At 46.0% G+C, this 13747-nt stretch overlaps 16 non-coding genes across 16 annotated transcripts; all 16 read left to right on the top strand.

The window, feature by feature from the left end:
- The first annotated feature begins 3495 nt into the window (after positions 1–3495).
- On the top strand, positions 3496–3577 carry trnal-uag (transfer RNA leucine (anticodon UAG)). Its single transcript has one exon. It is a non-coding gene; the product is annotated as a tRNA-Leu (tRNA).
- A 960-nt stretch (positions 3578–4537) lies between these two features.
- trnal-aag (transfer RNA leucine (anticodon AAG)) lies at positions 4538–4619 on the top strand. The gene has a single exon. It is a non-coding gene; the product is annotated as a tRNA-Leu (tRNA).
- Positions 4620–5747: 1128 nt separating this feature from the next.
- trnal-uag (transfer RNA leucine (anticodon UAG)) lies at positions 5748–5829 on the top strand. The gene has a single exon. It is a non-coding gene; the product is annotated as a tRNA-Leu (tRNA).
- Positions 5830–6346: 517 nt separating this feature from the next.
- trnal-uag (transfer RNA leucine (anticodon UAG)) lies at positions 6347–6428 on the top strand. Its single transcript has one exon. It is a non-coding gene; the product is annotated as a tRNA-Leu (tRNA).
- A 533-nt stretch (positions 6429–6961) lies between these two features.
- Positions 6962–7043, top strand: trnal-uag (transfer RNA leucine (anticodon UAG)). The gene has a single exon. It is a non-coding gene; the product is annotated as a tRNA-Leu (tRNA).
- Positions 7044–7566: 523 nt separating this feature from the next.
- trnal-aag (transfer RNA leucine (anticodon AAG)) lies at positions 7567–7648 on the top strand. Its single transcript has one exon. It is a non-coding gene; the product is annotated as a tRNA-Leu (tRNA).
- Positions 7649–8166: 518 nt separating this feature from the next.
- trnal-uag (transfer RNA leucine (anticodon UAG)) lies at positions 8167–8248 on the top strand. Its single transcript has one exon. It is a non-coding gene; the product is annotated as a tRNA-Leu (tRNA).
- Positions 8249–8773: 525 nt separating this feature from the next.
- On the top strand, positions 8774–8855 carry trnal-uag (transfer RNA leucine (anticodon UAG)). The gene has a single exon. It is a non-coding gene; the product is annotated as a tRNA-Leu (tRNA).
- A 517-nt stretch (positions 8856–9372) lies between these two features.
- Positions 9373–9454, top strand: trnal-uag (transfer RNA leucine (anticodon UAG)). The gene has a single exon. It is a non-coding gene; the product is annotated as a tRNA-Leu (tRNA).
- Positions 9455–9987: 533 nt separating this feature from the next.
- trnal-aag (transfer RNA leucine (anticodon AAG)) lies at positions 9988–10069 on the top strand. Its single transcript has one exon. It is a non-coding gene; the product is annotated as a tRNA-Leu (tRNA).
- Positions 10070–10594: 525 nt separating this feature from the next.
- On the top strand, positions 10595–10676 carry trnal-uag (transfer RNA leucine (anticodon UAG)). The gene has a single exon. It is a non-coding gene; the product is annotated as a tRNA-Leu (tRNA).
- Positions 10677–11199: 523 nt separating this feature from the next.
- On the top strand, positions 11200–11281 carry trnal-uag (transfer RNA leucine (anticodon UAG)). The gene has a single exon. It is a non-coding gene; the product is annotated as a tRNA-Leu (tRNA).
- Positions 11282–11799: 518 nt separating this feature from the next.
- On the top strand, positions 11800–11881 carry trnal-uag (transfer RNA leucine (anticodon UAG)). The gene has a single exon. It is a non-coding gene; the product is annotated as a tRNA-Leu (tRNA).
- Positions 11882–12414: 533 nt separating this feature from the next.
- On the top strand, positions 12415–12496 carry trnal-uag (transfer RNA leucine (anticodon UAG)). The gene has a single exon. It is a non-coding gene; the product is annotated as a tRNA-Leu (tRNA).
- A 517-nt stretch (positions 12497–13013) lies between these two features.
- On the top strand, positions 13014–13095 carry trnal-uag (transfer RNA leucine (anticodon UAG)). The gene has a single exon. It is a non-coding gene; the product is annotated as a tRNA-Leu (tRNA).
- A 533-nt stretch (positions 13096–13628) lies between these two features.
- trnal-uag (transfer RNA leucine (anticodon UAG)) lies at positions 13629–13710 on the top strand. Its single transcript has one exon. It is a non-coding gene; the product is annotated as a tRNA-Leu (tRNA).
- Positions 13711–13747: the final 37 nt, after the last annotated feature.

Below are 13747 nucleotides of genomic sequence, written 5' to 3'. Positions count from 1 at the left end.
CTTGCGTGTCACTGACACCCTGGCCTGCCCGTCTCTTTGTGGACAGAGACCCAGTCCCAGGAAGCGCCGTTGTACCGGCCGCATATGCAAGAGCGCCAGGGGCACCACGTGCACCGTGGCCGCCATCAACCCCAGCAGGCGGAGGCACAGCTTCCAGCGCACTCTGGCTCCCAGCCGAAAGTGAGACAAGCACGTCCTGATGGCAGCCTGTCTCACCGGAGTCAGGGACAGTGTCCCCGCCCTGGAATCCACACACATGCCCAGAAAGTCCGTGGACTGCGACGGCTGAAGCCTGCTCTTCGCCAGATTGAGACGCAGGCCCAGGAGATCCAGATGCCGCCGGAGTCGAGCAACGTTGTCGCGACATAGCTCCGCTGAGCGAGCACACACCAGCCAATCGTCCAGATAATTCAGGATGCGCATGCCCTCCTGACGCAGGGGACCCAAGACCGCATCCATGCACCGCGTGAACGTGCGAGGGGCCAAAGAAATGCCGAATGGAAGGACACAGAACTCGTAGACTTTGCCGTTGAAGGCAAATCTGAGGTAACGTCTGTGACCCTCCCAGATTGGAACTTGGAAGTAGGCGTCCTTCAGGTCGATGGTGGCAAACCAATCGCCCGGAAGAACCGCCTGACGGACCCTCGGCACCGTCAGCATCCTGCAACGCAGGGGTCTCAAAAATCTGTTGAGCCCCCTCAAGTCCAAAACAGGTCTCAACCCCCCATCCTTCTTGGGGACGAGAAAATAACGGGAATAGAACCCAGCCTGCCGGTTGATCTGCGGCACCTCCCTGATGGCTCTCTTCGCCAGGAGAGTGCCGATCTCCGCCGCCAAAACCCCTCTCTGCTGTGCGTCTGTCACTACCGTGAGGGTGACGGACTCTGTTTGTGGGGGCTTGTGCAGAAACTGCACCCGATACCCCTGGGTCATGGTGGAAACTACCCAGGGGTCGGCCCCGATTGTCCCCCAGAACAAGGTCTGAGCCAGGGGACGGCAAGAGGGGGCTGGGCCCCACCAACTGTCAGGGACGAGACGAGGCCGCACGGGGACCCTTGCCCCGGCCTCGACCCGAACGCTGCCCGCGTCCCGCGTTCCCGCGCCGAGCAGCATCCAGCTGGACCCTCAGGTCGCCCTGATCTGACTGCCGTAGTACCGGCTGCCGCCGCTGCGCCACCTGGGGAGCCCTGAAGCCCTGTCCACGGCCCCGTCGTTTCTGGAGGCCTCCTGACAGGTCTTTGGCACACTTGCGGGCCTCTCGGGCCTCCTCGAGCAGTGCCTTGGCGTCCGGGCCGAACATGGCAGACGGCACCACCGGCAGCTTAAACAGCACATTCCGGTCTTCCGTACCAAACGACGATTGGGACAACCACAGATGGCGCCTTGCCAGCCAAACCGAGGCTGTGGCCCTACCGGACGCCACCGCCTGCTCCTGCATCAGCTTCGCCGAGAGCGAGGACACTCGATGCAGCTCAGCCGCTACACTGGAGTCCCCGCCTACCAGTCGCTTGGTTAGGTGGCGCTGGTACAGAGCCAGGATGGACCCCGTATTGACCAGCTTAGACTGCACCGCCGTGGTTGCGTGCACTCTAGTAAGCAATGCGTCCAACGGCTTAGTGTATTTGCCCGAGCACTTCGGCTGCCCCAGAACCGATGCGGAGGGGGGGGTGAAGAAAGCCCTCATGGACTGATCCACCTCGGGAGCCGGCCCACAGCCAATCTTCTGACTGTCACTCACGTTTGACAGCTGTCTACACATCCCTGACCACCTGCGGGCCTTGGACGGGTCAGTCCACTGCCGGAGGACAATATCCTCTACATCCGGCAGTAACGGGACCATTCGGGGGCGTGGCTGCTCCTCATCCTCATCGGCAAACCGGGAGGCCCCCCGGCGATGCTCGGTCGGCAGCTCGACGCCCAATGCCTGAGCGGCGCGAGCCATGATCTCATGCAGGAGAGGTGGAGGGTCCCTCTGCTCCTGGTCCTCCCCCTGCTCTTGCTCCGCCTCCCCCTGTTCTCCTTGACTGAAGGGGTCTTCTCCCTCTGAGTCGAACCCAATAATATCAACCTCATACACTGACTCCGCCGCATCGTCCATAGGCTGCTCGACAGGCTGCTCGGTCACTGAGGCGGCATCAGAGTCTGATGCGGGCGGCGGCACGGACACCGTCGCCTCCGGAGGTGGCGTAAACAATGTGCCGTCCCCCACCGACCGCCTTTGTCGTTTGGCTGGAGCCGGACCACCGCCCGAGGGGTCCAGAGAGAATGACTCAGCTCTAGCTCTCCTCACCCTGGCCGGCAAGATGAAGCAGCTCATACATGCCGATGGGTCCCGCATGGACATACGGGCATGTTCCGGTCCCAAACACAGCCGGCACATGTCATGGGCATCCTCTGCAGGCATCCTGACTTCACAGGTCTGACATAAGGGAGCCTGTGAACCGGGAGTGGCCATTGTTCACAGAGGTAAACTGTATTTATATAATATATATATATATATATATACATATATATAATACAGGAGAATCCTGTATATATAAATGACAGTGGTAGCCAACCTACAAACTCAACGCGTTGCCGCGGTGTAGGCTGCTAACGCCGTTGCAACAATAATATGTCTATGTGTGTAAACCACACCATATATATATAACGCCAGGTAACAGCCAGCAAACCGCAGCACAGGCAACAGTGCCCTCTCGTGGACACCGGCCACAGTGTGGCCTGCGCTCACCCCTCCCGCCGACGCCGACGTCACGCGGAAGCGGAAGACAGATGCCGGTGCTGCTGCTAATGCTGTCCCCTGGTCGTTTGTTTACAACGTGACGCGTGTTGTACACGACGCCACGAGCGCTCCACCAACTAGGTCGGTTTCACGCTGAGGAACGCCGCGTACAGTCAGTTCGTGAAGCGCCGACTACCAGGTCTCCCCCACCTTAGGCGGGTTTAACACAAGCAGTACGACGCGACGAGTCAACGGCGACTACTGCACCTCCCCTGCCTGAGGCGGGTTCGGTACAATGTCCCGCTGTCTGACAAGGCAACAGTGCTTCCCCCGCCGCCGGCGGGTTCGACTACCGTGCCCGGATTTTCTATGGGAATATCTGTACAGCTGGGACCCCAAGGGATCCTGAGAGGAGCCCCGCAGGACCTGCTCTCTACACAAAGGTAAGCTACGATTCACAGAAACGCTTTGAGGTAACCCCACGTCTGCCAACGTGGAAATCAAATGAATCAGGGTGGCACTGCCCACGGGGGGCTTATGTAGCCCCGTGATTGGCATGGAGGCAGGGCCACCAGTACGTGTGTCTTAAAGAGGTATTCCACGAGACTGCCTCGTTCGAGGTCAGTTCCCATACAGATAAATGAAATTAATCTGTAGTGGAGAGTCAGTCTCGAACACGAAAGAGAACACCTTTGTTGTGAATTGACATGAAAACGGGAAAGATACAGGGAAATTTACTGGAAAGAAAAAGCATTTTTTTTCCATCAATAAGTGGTAGTGTGGCCGAGAGGTCTAAGGCGCTAGATTTAGGCTCCAGTCTCGGAAGAGGCGTGGGTTCAAATCCCACCACTGCCATCAAGGCTTCAAAGATATGTTGATGCCTACATGTTACATCAAATACTAAACCTTCTTTGTGGTAGTATAAGAAACAATCTCTGGTCCATTTAACGTCGATTAAATGTCTATGTTCTGATAGCAGTCTGAGATTCAAGATGGGAACCATTTTGAGTTAATGCACAAACCTCTGAATGGATGGAGACTTGAGATCACCTTTGTTGTGAATTGGTTTGGTAAAAACAACAAACATTGACTGTTACAGGAATCTTTATGAAACTATGGATATGCTGTCTTTTCTTAACTTTCGCGATCGGCATAGTCCACTGCAGCTCTGAGCTAAAAACAATCCACCAGCCTCAACCTTCCAATAACATGGATAACAGGAGTGTGTCAATACACACGACAGGTACGTTTCACATTCATCTGTCTTTTGAGATGAGTTTGACACATGTCCAAACAAAGCAGACTAGTATAAGAAACAATCTCTGGTCCATTTAACGTGGCTTAAATGTCTATGTTCTGATAGCAGTCTGAGATTCAAGATGGGAACCATTTTGAGTTAATGCACAAACCTCTGAATGGATGGAGACTTGAGATCACCTTTGTTGTGAATTGACATGAAAACGGGAAAGATACAGGGAAATTTACTGGAAAGAAAAAGCTGCTTTTTTCCATCCATAAGTGGTAGTGTGGCCGAGTGGTCTAAGGCGCTGGATTTAGGCTCCAGTCTGGGAAGAGGCGTGGGTTCAAATCAAAGCAGACTAGTATAAGAAACAATCTCTGGTCCATTTAATGTGGATTAAATGCCTATGTTCTGATAGCAGTCTGAGATTCAAGATGGGAACCATTTTGAGTTAATGCACAAACCTATGAGTCGATGGAGACTTGAGATCACCTTTGTTGTGAATTGACATGAAAACGGGAAAGATACAGGGAAATTTACTGGAAAGAAAAAGCTTCTTTTTTACATCGATAAGTGGTAGTGTGGCCGAGCAGTCTAAGGCGCTGGATTAAGGCTCCAGTCTCGGAAGAGGCGTGGGTTCAAATCCCACCACTGCCATCAAGGCTTCAAAGATATGTTGATGCCTACATGTTACATCAATTCTTTGTGATGATTCTTGGTTTGGTAAAAACAACAAACATTGACTGTTACAGGAATCTTTCGTAAACTATGGATATGCTGTCTTTTCTTAACTTGTCCGATCGGCATTGTCCACTGCAGCTCAGAGCTCTTGAGCTCAAAAAATCCACCATCCTCAACCTCCCAATAATTTGGATAACAGGAGTGCGTCAATACACACGACAGGTACGTTTCACATTCATCTGTCTTTTGAGATGAATTTGACACATGTCCAAACAAAGCAGACTAGTATAAGAAACAATCTCTGGTCCATTTAATGTGGATTAAATGCCTATGTTCTGATAGCAGTCTGAGATTCAAGATGGGAACCATTTTGAGTTAATGCACAAACCTATGAGTCGATGGAGACTTGAGATCACCTTTGTTGTGAATTGACATGAAAACGGCAAAAATTCACGGAAATTAACTGGAAAGAAAAAGCAGCTTTTTTCCATCCATAAGTGGTAGTGTGGCCGAGAGGTCAGAGGTGCTGGATTTAGGCTCCAGTCTCGGAAGAGGCGTGGGTTCAAATCCCACCACTGCCATCAAGGCTTCAAAGATATGTTGATGCCTACATGTTACATCAATTCTTTGTGATGATTCTTGGTTTGGTAAAAACAACAAACATTGACTGTTACAGGAATCTTTCGGAAACTTCGGATATGCTGTCTTTTCTTAACTTGTCCGATCGGCATTGTCCACTGCAGCTCAGAGCTCTTGAGCTCAAAAAATCCACCATCCTCAACCTCCCAATAATTTGGATAACAGGAGTGCGTCAATACACACGACAGGTACGTTTCACACTCATCTGTCTTTTGAGATGAGTTTGACACATGTCCAAACAAAGCAGACTAGTATAAGAAACAATCTCTGGTCCATTTAACGTCGATTAAATGTCTATTGTCTGATAGCAGTCTGAGATTCAAGATGGGAACCATTTTGAGTTAATGCACAAACCTATGAGTCGATGGAGACTTGAGATCACCTTTGTTGTGAATTGACATGAAAACGGGAAAGATACAGGGAAATTTACTGGAAAGAAAAAGCTTCTTTTGTCCATCGATAAGTGGTAGTGTGGCCGAGCGGTCTAAGGCGCTGGATTTAGGCTCCAGTCTCGTACGAGGCGTGGGTTCAAATCCCCCCACTGCCATCGAGGCTTCAAAGATATGTTGATGCCTACATGTTACATCAAATACTAAACCTTCTTTGTGGTGATTCTTGGTTTGGTAAAAACATTGACTGTTACAGGAATCTTTCTGAAACTATGGATATGCTGTCTTTTCTTAACTTTCGCGATCGGCATAGTCCACTGCAGCTCTGAGCTCAAACAATCCACCAGCCTCAACCTTCCAATAATTTGGATTACAGGCGTGCGCCAATGCACACTGCAGGAATGTTTCACACTCATCTGTCTTTTGACATGAGTTTGACACATGTCCAAACGAAGCAGACTATGATAAGAAACAATCTCTGGTCCATTTAAAGTGGATCAAATGTCTATGTTCTGATAGCAGTCTGAGATTCAAGATGGGAACCATTTTGAGTTAACGCACAAACCTCTGAATGGATGGAGACTTGAGATCACCTTTGTTGTGAATTGACATGAAAACGGCAAAAATTCAGGGAAATTAACTGGAAAGAAAAAGCATTTTTCTCCATCAATAAGTGGTAGTGTGGCCGAGAGGTCTAAGGCGCTGGATTTAGGCTCCAGTCTCGGAAGAGGCGTGGGTTCAAATCCCACCACTGCCATCAAGGCTTCAAACATTTGTTGATGCCTACATGTTACATCAAATACTAAACCTTCTTTGTGATGATCATTGGTTTGGTAAAAACAACAAATATTGACTGTTACAGGAATCTTTCGGAAACTATGGATATGCTGTCTTTTCTTAACTTGTCCGATCGGCATTGTCCACTGCAGCTCAGAGCTCTTGAGCTCAAAAAATCAACCATCCTCAACCTCCCAATAATTTGGATAACAGGAGTGCGTCAATACACACGAAAGGTACGTTTCACATTCATCTGTCTTTTGAGATGAGTTTGACACATGTCCAAACAAAGCAGACTAGTATAAGAAACAATCTCTGGTCCATTTAACGTCGATTAAATGTCTATGTTCTGATAGCAGTCTGAGATTCAAGATGGGGACCATTTTGAGTTAATGCACAAACCTCTGAATGGATGGAGACTTGAGATCACCTTTGTTGTGAATTGACATGAAAACGGCAAAAATTCAGGGAAATTAACTGGAAAGAAAAAGCAGCTTTTTTCCACCCATAAGTGGTAGTGTGGCCGAGAGGTCAAAGGTGCTGGATTTAGGCTCCAGTCTCGGAAGAGGCGTGGGTTCAAATCCCACCACTGCCATCAAGGCTTCAAAGATATGTTGATGCCTACATGTTACATCAATTCTTTGTGATGATTCTTGGTTTGGTAAAAACAACAAACATTGACTGTTACAGGAATCTTTCGGAAACTTCGGATATGCTGTCTTTTCTTAACTTGTCCGATCGGCATTGTCCACTGCAGCTCAGAGCTCTTGAGCTCAAAAAATCCACCATCCTCAACCTCCCAATAATTTGGATAACAGGAGTGTGTCAATACACACGACAGGTACGTTTCACACTCATCTGTCTTTTGAGATGAGTTTGACACATGTCCAAACAAAGCAGACTAGTATAAGAAACAATCTCTGGTCCATTTAACGTCGATTAAATGTCTATGTTCTGATAGCAGTCTGAGATTCAAGATGGGAACCATTTTGAGTTAATGCACAAACCTATGAGTCGATGGAGACTTGAGATCACCTTTGTTGTGAATTGACATGAAAACGGGAAAGATACAGGGAAATTTACTGGAAAGAAAAAGCTTCTTTTTTCCATCGATAAGTGGTAGTGTGGCCGAGCGGTCTAAGGCGCTGGATTAAGGCTCCAGTCTCGTACGAGGCGTGGGTTCAAATCCCACCACTGCCACCAAGGCTTCAAAGATATGTTGATGCCTACATGTTAGATCAAATACTAAACCTTCTTCGTGATGATTCTTGGTTTAGTAAAAACATTGACTGTTACAGGAATCTTTCTGAAACTATGGATATGCTGTCTTTTCTTAACTTTCGCGATCGGCATAGTCCACTGCAGCTCTGAGCTCAAACAATCCACCAGCCTCAACCTTCCAATAACTTGGATTACAGGCGTGCGCCAATGCACACGGCAGGAACGTTTCACACTCATCTGTCTTTTGACATAAGTTTGACACCTGTCCAAACGAAGCAGACTATGATAAGAAACAATCTCTGGTCCATTTAAAGTGGATCAAATGCCTATGTTCTGATAGAAGTCTGAGATTCAAGATGGGAACCATTTTGAGTTAATGCACAAGCCTCTGAATTGATGGAGACTTGAGATCCCCTTTGTTGTGAATTGACATGAAAACGGGAAAGATACAGGGAAATTTACTTGAAAGAAAAAGCTGCTTTTTTCCATCGATAAGTGGTAGTCTGGCCGAGTGGTCTAAGGCGCTGGATTTAGGCTCCAGTCTCGGAAGAGGCGTGGGTTCAAATCCCACCACTGCCATCAAGGCTTCAAAGATATGTTGATGCCTACATGTTACATCAAATACTAAACCTTCTTTGTGATGATTCCTGGTTTGGTAAAAACAACAAACATTGACTGTTACAGGAATCTTTCGGAAACTATGGATATGCTCTCTTTTCTTAACTTTCGCGATCGGCATAGTCCACTGCAGCTCTGAGCTCAAACAATCCACCAGCCTCAACCTTCCAATAATTTGGATTACAGGCGTGCGCCAATGCACACTGCAGGAATGTTTCACACTCATCTGTCTTTTGACATGAGTTTGACACATGTCCAAACGAAGCAGACTATGATAAGAAACAATCTCTGGTCCATTTAACGTCGATTAAATGTCTATGTTCTGATAGCAGTCTGAGATTCAAGATGGGAAAAATTTTGAGTTAATGCACAAACCTCTGAATGGATGGAGACTTGAGATCACCTTTGTTGTGAATTGACATGAAAACGGGAAAGATACAGGGAAATTTACTGGAAAGAAAAAGCTGATTTTTTCCATCGATAAGTGGTAGTGTGGCCGAGCGGTCCAAGGCGCTGGATTTAGGCTCCAGTCTCGGAAGAGGCGTGGGTTCAAATCCCACCACTGCCATCAAGGCTTCAAAGATATGTTGATGCCTATATGTTACATCAAATACTAAACCTTCTTTGTGATGATTCTTGGTTTGGTAAAAACATTGACTGTTACAGGAATCTTTCTGAAACTATGGATATGCTGTCATTTCTTAACTTTCGCGATCGGCATAGTCCACTGCAGCTCTGAGCTCAAACAATCCACCAGCCTCAACCTTCCAATAACTTGGATTACAGGCGTGCGCCAATGCACACGGCAGGAACGTTTCACACTCATCTGTCTTTTGACATGAGTTTGACACATGTCCAAACGAAGCAGACTATGATAAGAAACAATATCTGGTCCATTAAAGGTGGATCAAATGTCTATGTTCTGATAGCAGTCTGAGATTCAAGATGGGAACCATTTTGAGTTAACGCACAAACCTCTGAATGGATGGAGACTTGAGATCACCTTTGTTGTGAATTGACATGAAAACGGCAAAAATTCACGGAAATTAACTGGAAAGAAAAGCAGCTTTTTTCCATCCATAAGTGGTAGTGTGGCCGAGTGGTCTAAGGCGCTGGATTTAGGCTCCAGTCTCGGAAGAGGCGTGGGTTCAAATCCCACCACTGCCATCAAGGCTTCAAACATCTGTTGATGCCTACATGTTACATCAAATACTAAACCTTCTTTGTGATGATCATTGGTTTGGTAAAAACAACAAATATTGACTGTTACAGGAATCTTTCGGAAACTATGGATATGCTGTCTTTTCTTAACTTGTCCGATCGGCATTGTCCACTCCAGTTCAGAGCTCTTGAGCTCAAAAAATCCACCATCCTCAACCTCCCAATAATTTGGATAACAGGAGTGCGTCAATACACACGACAGGTACGTTTCACATTCATCTGTCTTTTGAGATGAGTTTGACACATGTCCAAACAAAGCAGACTAGTATAAGAAACAATCTCTGGTCCATTTAACGTGGATTAAATGTCTATGTTCTGATAGCAGTCTGAGATTCAAGATGGGAACCATTTTGAGTTAATGCACAAACCTATGAGTCGATGGAGACTTGAGATCACCTTTGTTGTGAATTGACATGAAAACGGGAAAGATACAGGGAAATTTACTGGAAAGAAAAAGCTTCTTTTTTCCATCGATAAGTGGTAGTGTGGCCGAGCGGTCTAAGGCGCTGGATTAAGGCTCCAGTCTCGGAAGAGGCGTGGGTTCAAATCCCACCACTGCCATCAAGGCTTCAAAGATATGTTGATGCCTACATGCTACATCAAATACTAAACCTTCTTTGTGATGATTCTTGGTTTGGTAAAAACAACAAACATTGACTGTTACAGGAATCTTTCGTAAACTATGGATATGCTCTCTTTTCTTAACTTGTCCGATCGGCATAGTCCACTGCAGCTCTGAGCTCAAACAATCCACCAGCCTCAACCTCCCAATAATTTGGATAACAGGAGTGCGTCAATACACACGACAGGTACGTTTCACATTCATCTGTCTTTTGAGATGAGTTTGACACATGTCCAAACGAAGCAGACTAGTATAAGAAACAATCTCTGGTCCATTTAACGTCGATTAAATGTCTATGTTCTGATAGCAGTCTGAGATTCAAGATGGGAACCATTTTGAGTTGATGCACAAACCTCTGAATGGATGGAGACTTGAGATCATCTTTGTTGTGAATTGACATGAAAACGGGAAAGATACAGGGAAATTTACTGGAAAGAAAAAGCTGCTTTTTTCCATCGATAAGTGGTAGTGTGGCCGAGAGGTCTAAGGCGCTGGATTTAGGCTCCAGTCTCGGAAGAGGCGTGGGTTCAAATCCCACCACTGCCATCAAGGCTTCAAAGATATGTTGATGCCTACATGTTACATCAATTCTTTGTGATGATTCTTGGTTTGGGAAAAACAACAAACATTGACTGTTACAGGAATCTTTCGGAAACTATGGATATGCTGTCTTTTCTTAACTTGTCCGATCGGCATTGTCCACTGCAGCTCAGAGCTCTTGAGCTCAAAAAATCCACCATCCTCAACCTCCCAATAATTTGGATAACAGGAGTGTGTAAATACACACGACAGGTACGTTTCACATTCATCTGTCTTTTGAGATGAATTTGACACATGTCCAAACAAAGCAGACTAGTATAAAAAACAATCTCTGGTCCATTTAACGTCGATTAAATGTCTATGTTCTGATAGCAGTCTGAGATTCAAGATGGGGACCATTTTGAGTTAATGCACAAACCTCTGAATGGATGGAGACTTGAGATCACCTTTGTTGTGAATTGACATGAAAACGGCAAAAATTCAGGGAAATTAACTGGAAAGAAAAAGCAGCTTTTTTCCATCCATAAGTGGTAGTGTGGCCGAGAGGTCAAAGGTGCTGGATTTAGGCTCCAGTCTCGGAAGAGGCGTGGGTTCAAATCCCACCACTGCCATCAAGGCTTCAAACATTTGTTGATGCCTACATGTTACATCAAATACTAAACCTTCTTTGTGATGATTCTTGGTTTGGTAAAAACATTGACTGTTACAGGAATCTTTCTGAAACTATGGATATGCTGTCTTTTCTTAACTTTCGCGATCGGCATAGTCCACTGCAGCTCTGAGCTCAAACAATCCACCAGCCTCAACCTTCCAATAACTTGGATTACAGGCGTGCGCCAATGCACACGGCAGGAACGTTTCACACTCATCTGTCTTTTGACATGAGTTTGACACATGTCCAAACGAAGCAGACTATGATAAGAAACAATCTCTGGTCCATTTAAAGTGGATCAAATGTCTATGTTCTGATAGCAGTCTGAGATTCAAGATGGGAACCATTTTGAGTTAACGCACAAACCTCTGAATGGATGGAGACTTGAGATCACCTTTGTTGTGAATTGACATGAAAACGGCAAAAATTCACGGAAATTAACTGGAAAGAAAAAGCAGCTTTTTTCCATCCATAAGTGGTAGTGTGGCCGAGAGGTCAAAGGTGCTGGATTTAGGCTCCAGTCTCGGAAGAGGCGTGGGTTCAAATCCCACCACTGCCATCAAGGCTTCAAACATTTGTTGATGCCTACATGTTACATCAAATACTAAACCTTCTTTGTGATGATCATTGGTTTGGTAAAAACAACAAATATTGACTGTTACAGGAATCTTTCGGAAACTATGGATATGCTGTCTTTTCTTAACTTGTCCGATCGGCATTGTCCACTGCAGCTCAGAGCTCTTGAGCTCAAAAAATCCACCATCCTCAACTTCCCAATAATTTGGATAACAGGAGTGCGTCAATACACACGACAGGTACGTTTCACATTCATCTGTCTTTTGAGATGAATTTGACACATGTCCAAACAAAGCAGACTAGTATAAGAAACAATCTCTGGTCCATTTAACGTCGATTAAATGTCTATGTTCTGATAGCAGTCTGAGATTCAAGATGGGAAAAATTTTCAGTTAATGCACAAACCTCTGAATGGATGGAGACTTGAGATCACCTTTGTTGTGAATTGACATGAAAACGGGAAAGATACAGGGAAATTTACTGGAAAGAAAAAGCTGCTCTTTTCCATTGATAAGTGGTAGTGTGGCCGAGCGGTCCAAGGCGCTGGATTTAGGCTCCAGTCTCGGAAGAGGCGTGGGTTCAAATCCCACCACTGCCATCAAGGCTTCAAAGATATGTTGATGCCTACGTGTTACATCAAATACTAAACCTTCTTTGTGATGATTCTTGGTTTGGTAAAAACATTGACTGTTACAGGAATCTTTCTGAAACTATGGATATGCTGTCTTTTCTTAACTTTCGCGATCGGCATAGTCCACTGCAGCTCTGAGCTCAAACAATCCACCAGCCTCAACCTTCCAATAACTTGGATTACAGGCGTGCGCCAATGCACACGGCAGGAACGTTTCACACTCATCTGTCTTTTGACATGAGTTTGACACATGTCCAAACGAAGCAGACTATGATAAGAAACAATATCTGGTCCATTTAAAGTGGATCAAATGTCTATGTTCTGATAGCAGTCTGAGATTCAAGATGGGAACCATTTTGAGTTAACGCACAAACCTCTGAATGGATGGAGACTTGAGATCACCTTTGTTGTGAATTGACATGAAAACGGCAAAAATTCGCGGAAATTAACTGGAAAGAAAAGCAGCTTTTTTCCATCCATAAGTGGTAGTGTGGCCGAGTGGTCTAAGGCGCTGGATTTAGGCTCCAGTCTCGGAAGAGGCGTGGGTTCAAATCCCACCACTGCCATCAAGGCTTCAAACATTTGTTGATGCCTACATGTTACATCAAATACTAAACCTTCTTTGTGATGATCATTGGTTTGGTAAAAACAACAAATATTGACTGTTACAGGAATCTTTCGGGAACTATGGATATGCTGTCTTTTCTTAACTTGTCCGATCGGCATTGTCCACTGCAGCTCAGAGCTCTTGAGCTCAAAAAATCCACCATCCTCAACCTCCCAATAATTTGGATAACAGGAGTGCGTCAATACACACGACAGGTACGTTTCACACTCATCTGTCTTTTGAGATGAGTTTGACACATGTCCAAACAAAGCAGACTAGTATAAGAAACAATCTCTGGTCCATTTAACGTCGATTAAATGTCTATGTTCTGAGAGCAGTCTGAGATTCAAGATGGGAACCATTTTGAGTTAACGCACAAACCTCTGAATGGATGGAGACTTGAGATCACCTTTGTTGTGAATTGACATGAAAACGGCAAAAATTCAGGGAAATTAACTGGAAAGAAAAAGCATTTTTTCTCCATCGATAAGTGGTAGTGTGGCCGAGAGGTCTAAGGCACTGGATTTAGGCTCCAGTCTCGGAAGAGGCGTGGGTTCAAATCCCACCACTGCCATCAAGGCTTCAAACATTTGTTGATGCCTACATGTTAC

Source organism: Cololabis saira, chromosome 7, assembly GCF_033807715.1.
Source record: "Cololabis saira isolate AMF1-May2022 chromosome 7, fColSai1.1, whole genome shotgun sequence".
NCBI classification, from domain to species: domain Eukaryota; kingdom Metazoa; phylum Chordata; class Actinopteri; order Beloniformes; family Belonidae; genus Cololabis; species Cololabis saira.
Note: the sequence above shows the minus strand (reverse complement) of the source record. Positions and strands in the feature narration are given on the sequence as shown.